Genomic DNA, 6,488 nt, shown 5'->3' on the forward strand with positions numbered 1-6,488 from the left:
GGCTCCCGGCGAAACGGCAACGCGGACCACGGCTGGTGCACGATGCGGCCTGCTCCTCGCGAAGGTGGTGGCTGCAGAGGCCCGCGGCGGCGGTGTCACCTCCGTCCTTAGAATGGATTTGGCGAAAATTCACCTCCGGGTAGTAACCGCACTAACAAGAGATAGAGGAGAACCTTATCCGGTTATCCTTCAGCATTTTTGCAATCCAATACAGATACTGTACTTGATTTGATATAAGCTTCACCCCTTGTATTTTCTGTACAGTACCATGCCTGTAGCCCTCGGCTAGTCGGCTTGTCTATATTTCGCATGGAAATCTGTACACAGATTTTTTTTTTGGGTTTAGGTCATCAGATCTAGTTTGTATATAGCAACCACGGGCCTTTACAATAAGTTGACATACACGATTTGGGCGGCGAAACTTTTGCAATGCGATCACATTTACATTCTAGACACTATTTTCCTAGGATTTGATGCATGTTCAATTGATTTATCTCTAGAATTATCTATAACATGCAACTTTGGTACAACAAACTTTATTTGCAACCGAAATTAGTAACTTTTGTTGCAAACTTTCTCATTGAAATTTAAGATAAAATTGCCAACATAATATGTGACTATCTTAAATTTTATTTGTGAACCACTAGGTAATGGGTATCGACTGCGGAAATTGCAGAATTTTCCATTACTAAGAGATGTACCAATTTGTCAATTTGACATTTCCAAAAGTGTTCTTCCAAAAATATTAATGTCAAAGTATGACACAAGGTATTAGGATAAGATGTATACTAGCATATGTTAGGCTATGTGTCCCACTGAGATATACTCCATAAATATGGAGGTTACCTTGGTTGTGTTAACTTACTATTTGAGATCAACACACGCACATATATGGCATAGAAGCATCAGCTTAATATTCAAATTGTTCCTCTAGAGCATTTTTTTGTTTGCCAAATATATTTTACTATCATAGTAAAACAAATTCATGCACCATCATTTCATGCTTCTATTCCATTGGTGCTACATAAAATTAAGGAGTCTATATCATGAAATACTATTGTAGTGTCTTATATATATCAAGACAAGATCCATCATACATGACACTAATTGAGTTTTCTCACAAAACTACTATAGGTTCTCCATTATATGGTGATAATTATATTCACCATAAATAACCAATATGAAAATACATATCTATGTTTTGGCAATTAATTTAAGATCTCACATCACTTTGGGTAAGAACTCCAAAGCATTGATAGAAGTATCATTTAATATCTCAATATTGAATGTCTACTCCATGGTCATTAAGGAATTACCTCGACCATAAATATGCTCAATCGAAGCATTTTCATAAACTTATTTACTATCATAATAAATGAGTTGCATGATCATCTCATGCGGGGCTAGAATCTCCATCAAAGGAATTCACTTAACTCAAATAGATGAGAGAAATTGGATAAATATCTATTCCTCTTTAAATCTCCACCAACAAGATATTTGTTGTATAAACACAATGCCAATAGGTTCTCATTCACTTTTGAGGATTTCTAATCCACTGTAGTTATTCATTTATGTTGTCTATAAAATCAGCTCCAAGTTTATATTTTGTGATTAGGTAGTTTCAAATATAAGCCTGATTCAAATACCTCAATGAACTTTACATCCTACTTTGATGGTAATGTAAAAACATTATCGTCTTTATTTCAGGCTATATGATGTCTTCTTATATAGAATCATTAGATACACCCTACGGGTGATATATAGCACTACCTGAAATTCAACTATTACTCATAATACTAAGAATCTCAATGGTATTGAAAATAACTAAAAGAAATGAATGTAAAGTGGAGGTAAAATGACAAGCAGAAACATAGTGGATCTATCAAAGGGATAAGATAACTCTCAAGTTTATCAAAGATGTTATTGTATGAATCATTACACATATGAAATCTCAATTCCCAAGCTTTTTGGTAGGGTTATTCCACAATTTGATCATCTACGAGTTAAGCGGGGTAATTTTGAAGCTCACTTCAAGAAACACCGTACTATAATCTTGTTAGGGATTGTACTTATAATCTTCATCATGAAGAAAACATAAGCCTAGTCCGGTTGGAGATACACTCCTTTGCAATAATAGTTTTCTTGTGGAATGAAATTCCCAAGACATTTTGGAGACCTTGTTTAGTCTCATACCTATCCCCATAAGCCCATATTTATGCTACCATATGTGGTATGTTGTCCATTAATATCATGTTTCTCATACATGACATTTCAATGTATGAACTAAATTCATGCTAAACTTTGTTGTGTAGAAACTAATATTTTGGATCTTCATGAATTTAAGATTTGTCATAATCGCCTTGGTCACCCATTATAGGGATAATGCGGAAAAACAAATTAGTGAAAATTTCATTGTTCACAACTTAAAAGTTGCAAAATTCTCAAATCATCAGATGTTATAAGCACCTAATGTGTCATGAGAATTATTTTTATAAGTCTCTCACACTCCGCTCAAATTTCTTGAACTTATTCAAGAAGATACATGTGGACTATTCACAACTATCTGGGTCATATAATTATTTCATGGTATTCATATACACTTTAATGGATGGTCTTATGTGGGTCTCTAATCTCCACAAACCCATGATTTTACTAAATTAATTGCTCAAATTATCAAATTAAGGGCAAAATATCAATAACATATTGGTTAAACCAATACAATTATTATTTTCACAAGCATTTGTGATTTTACTAAGTACTTCTTGTACATACCCAGAATGGTGTATCTAAATTCTTTATCAAAAGAATCAAACTAACTAAATGACCACTTTGACAAATTTTTAACATGCCAACATATTGTTGGACACATGCGGTCTTACACGCCGTAGATCTGATCCAGATCACAACAACTGCTTATCATACTGCTTCCCCTAGCAGTAAGTACGTGGAAATCAAACAAGTATTTCCCATCTGCGATAATACGGTTATATACCGTTATCACCACCCCAACGTACATCATGGGCACTCACATCAATTTGGGATCTATGTGATAAATAACTAAGGTATAATCGTTTATCCGTCAAATACCTTAAGACCCTAACAAGGGAGTTATTGATAGCCCGTACGCTGATTGCATTTGCAATAACGACATTTTTCGGCATTAGGGGGAGATTAGTACCACAAAGAATGCCGGTAAATAAATAATAAATGTCATAGACTTTCAGTCCTTATATTCACGTACTTGAAAATCTGAACGATAAGTTCAGTCATAAATTTGCAACACATTGCAAATCTGCCACATACATTTACTCGTGACAAATATGTCACAAAATCATATTATGCATGCAACAATGTGCCAAAAAGAGTGAAGGTACCTAATATAACCACTTTCCTCCGAAATGAGAGCAAAAGGGGAGAAAATTGGCCACATGAGATATAAATTCTCACATGCTTCCGCGGAACGAGAGGAAATTATATCCTCAACAAGTAAATGTAGTTCAACCTCAAGTTGAATAACACATAGTGGATGCTCATCATCCAAATCCAACACAAATGTGCACATAATTTTAAGTGTTGGGACATCGAAACACCTTGACTCCATTGTTATGGGAAATCACGAGGAGTTCAAATATTTTAATCACATTTCCACAAATCTTATCGATTCAACAGAATCATACAACAAAGACTACATTTTGTCGACAAATATTTATTCTTAAATTGCTAAAACCTTTAGGGCCCTGAACCAAAGTCCATGGCAGAGTGCCTAATGCACTCATATATTGGTTCAACTAGAAGGATGCAATTGAATAAGAATAGCACTCACTCAACAAGGGAGGTATTTACCATCGTAATACCTATTCCTCATAAGCACCTTCCCTCTGGAAGAGAAATGAATTTTTGTTAACAACAAAAAAAAAACAATGAGGTGGTGATAAAGTGAGGCTTGTAGCGCAAGGGTTCACGCAGAGACCCGACATCAATTATATATGGTGTAACATACCCTTTTGGTATAAGTGGAATTACGTTTCGATACTAATATTATTGGCAGTTATAAATAAACTATCCATGTAGTTGATGGATGTAGTGATTACATAATCATATGGGTCACTCAATTTGGATATCTATATTAAAGTCCTTAAGACTTATAAATCCAAATCCAAAATAAATAGCAACATATGTGTAATAATACAAAAGTCACTCTATGGCTTAAAATAGTCAAACACAAATTGTGTGGTACAATTGACTATAAGAGCTCCTTCTTATAAAGGATTACTCGTACAATAATGATTGCTTATATGCAGTCATAAACAAAATCCCTAATTGGATTCTACATGACCTTTGTATATATCGATACTTTTATCATTAAAGTCTATAATATACATGAAAGATCTTTACAATCTTATCAAGACGGAGATTTGGATTGAACCAAGTATTAATCAAGTTTATAACTTGAGTATATTCCTTCGGAATACATATCTATCAGTCTTTACATGTCCATAAATTTTTTGAGAAATTAAATATGGATAAATAAAATCAAAGATACATATGGTCACAATATCCCTAACATAGATACAAATTCATTCATACATTGTAGTAGTGATGAAGTGATATTGGACCTCTTGTTCCATATCTCAATACAAACTACATCACGAATGCGAATATTTTGTTGTCAACTTCTTTTAAGTGCAAACCCCAACTAAAAGGTTGGTGTAAGTAATATCCTCTGATATATTTAAGCCACAAATGTTCTTGATTAATTCTCTTAGGAATATCAAGATTTGACCATCATGTAATCTACGTTGGCTATAATTACCCGATCCCGAAAATGCCATATCATAGACTGAGTTCAATGAAAGAGTCTTCTAAAATAAGAATACAAAATAGACTCTAACAGCTTCATATAATAATTGAACACATTCAAGATCATGTGGTTAAGATTCAACAGAATCACCCACCATTATCTATCAGATAATACCACTTGTATTGCTCAAATGCATCAGGGTTTAATTAATATCTTTCAAACTAGGGAGATAAACACTTTGCAAACATATCATGTGAAAATCTAACAGATTTATTCATAGTGTTTTACAGATTCCCACGCTCATGAATTTAAGTTCATGGATTGGTGTGAGACAACTTTTAGATTTGCAAAGTTCAGGGGGGGTAAAACTCCCAAATTATAACCCGGTGATGATCATTAGATCATATATATTGTACTCTTTTTCCCTTAATGAGTTTTTCCTAATGGTTTCTCATAAAAGGTTTTTAATGAGACGATTTAAATATAAGTGTCTAGATATGTCACATTGCTTTCTCCTTATTTTTCGCCTATTGGGTTTTAAAGGAGTTTTCGGTGGCACATCATATTGCACTTTTTGCAATATTTATATGTCGTACCTCCTATTTTCCCCACTGGGGTTTTTAAAGGAAGTATATAAGGCATATTTATTGTTCTCCAAACTCATTCGTGAGGTTTTTCCCTTCTCTAAGGTTTTCTCATATGAGTTCTCATGGAGACAACAATCTTTACATGTTGTACTATTTTCTCCTTATTTTTTCCAAAGGGTTTAAAGGAGTTTTAACAACATATCAAATACAACTCTCAGGCTGAAACGTACTATGCAAATTAGTCGTTAAATTTCTGCCTATAATACATATAAGTTCTCAGACTTATGAGACTTTACAACGTAGAGCTCGCCTTATAACTCTGTACTTATTATGGAGATTAGTCTCATTTATTTAGTTGATTTTTCTTACAACCCTCTGGCTAAATGTAAAAGTCTGTCCAAGCTTAAGCTATTAGACTAGCAATATGTGGCCCTCGGGTCATATATTGCATATTCATTAAATAATTTTGCATTTAGATGTACAAACAAGGCAATGCTATAGCAAAATAATATTTTGCCTATATTCAAGATCTTTTTCATGTGGATTTTGAGACACACTCAATGTGTTTTCCTTCACTAGCATTCTCCATAACATGGTATTTTGGTCTAATAAAATTATTTTGCAATTCAAATCATTTTTTTCTTGCAAAATTCTCATTGAAAATACGTGATGATATTGCCAATAAAATATGTGAATATCCTTAAAAAATATATATTATGAATCACAAGGTAATGGCATGGACTGCAAAAATTGCATATCTTCCATTACCGAGAGATCTACCCCATAAATATGGAGTTTGATATAGACACACACATATATGGCATAAAAGCATCAGCTTAATATTCAAATAATTCCTCTAGAGCATATTTGTTGTTTACCAAAATAAATTTTACTATCATAGTAAAAAAAAATGATGCATGATTATTGCATGCTTCTACTATGTTGGTAAGATGTGGAATCATTAATCATTGGACATGGATGCAATGTCTATCAAGACAATCCATGATAAATAGAAATTTCTCATAAACTATCAAAAGTTCTACATCATGTGGTGATAATTATATTCACCATGAACAACCAATGTCAATAGTATATATAAT

This window comes from Lolium rigidum, chromosome 4, assembly GCF_022539505.1.
Source record: "Lolium rigidum isolate FL_2022 chromosome 4, APGP_CSIRO_Lrig_0.1, whole genome shotgun sequence".
NCBI classification, from domain to species: Eukaryota; Viridiplantae; Streptophyta; class Magnoliopsida; order Poales; family Poaceae; genus Lolium; species Lolium rigidum.